Below are 1,491 nucleotides of genomic sequence, written 5' to 3'. Positions count from 1 at the left end.
GCCTCCTGCGACCCCTGCCCACTCCTGAACGCTCATGGCAACACCTGTCGATGGATTTTATCACACATTTGCCGCAAAGCAACGGCCACGACGCCATTCTAGTGGTCGTAGACCGCCTGACTAAGATGAGACACTTCGTCCCTTGTAAAGGGACCTGCAATGCCGAGGACACCGCCAACCTGTACCTACACCACGTATGGAAACTACACGGGTTGCCCCTGACGATAGTTTCGGATAGAGGCACCCAATTCGTGTCGAAGTTTTGGAAACACCTGACAACCCGTTTGAAAATCGACAGCCTGCTATCCACTGCTCACCACCCCGAGACTGACGGACAGACCGAGCGTTTTAACGCGTCCCTGGAACAATATTTGAGAGCTTATGTGGCCTACCTGCAAGATGATTGGGAAAGTTGGCTTCCCCTCGCCGAATTCACAGCCAACTCCCACAAGTCCGAGACCACCGGAACCTCCCCGTTTTACGCGACTTACGGATTCCATCCCCGCATGGGATTCGAGCCGGTACCCCTGAACCAGCCTTTGCCCGCCCAGCGGGATGCCGAAAAGCTAGCCGCCCGAATGGAAGCCATTCTGGAACAAGCCCGCGCCGAAATGACCGCCGCCCAAGCCCGTTACGAAGAACAGGCGAACCGACACCGTACCCCGGCCCGCCGGCTTACCGTCGGCCAATATGTATGGTTAGACGCACGGAACATCCAGACCGCCCGCCCGCAGAAGAAACTGGATTGGAAGAACTTGGGACCCTTCCGAATTTCTGAAGTGATTAGCCCGTACGCCTACCGTTTGGACCTGCCGTCGTCTATGAGAGTACACCCTGTTTTCAATATAAACCGACTAAAACCTGCTGACGTTGAGCCCCTGCCGGGCCAACAACCTGCACCGCCACCCCATTTGGAAGTGGAAGGTGAGAGAGAATACGAAGTCGAAGAGATCCTCGACTCCTTTTGGGAAACCCGCGGCCGAGGAGGCCGCCGGCTGAAATATATCGTCCGTTGGGCTGGATATAGCGAACCCACGACTGAACCTGCCGATTACCTGGAAAACGCTGCTCAATTGGTAAAGAATTTCCACCGTCGATACCCCCATAAGCCCGGGCCCCGGCCGTGACGGAGCTCGGCCTGGAAGGGGGGAATACTGTCACAGACCTGAAGGACAGCCACTGGGCTGTCGCTTAGTCATGACCCCTGTCACGTGAAGGCGCGAGGGCCGAGCGCCTCGCGCGCGTATATCTACGCGAAATCTCTGCAGTCTCCGATATGTAGCTCCTCGAGCTACGTCTTCGTCAACAACCACCTGCTACCCTGTGCCTGGAAGACTAGATAGCCAATATACTCTGTCCTGTTACCTGATTGCCCGCACCTACCTGTCCGCCCTGCCTGCCCGTGACATTACGTAGCTCCTTCATTAGGTGCCCGCGATGCCTGCGTCACTGCAACCCCCGATCTTAACCGATTCGACCGAGGAACTGATC

This window comes from Pyricularia oryzae, chromosome 1 (assembly GCF_000002495.2).
Source record: "Pyricularia oryzae 70-15 chromosome 1, whole genome shotgun sequence".
In the NCBI taxonomy this organism is placed as follows: Eukaryota; Fungi; Ascomycota; class Sordariomycetes; order Magnaporthales; family Pyriculariaceae; genus Pyricularia; species Pyricularia oryzae.
Note: the sequence above shows the minus strand (reverse complement) of the source record.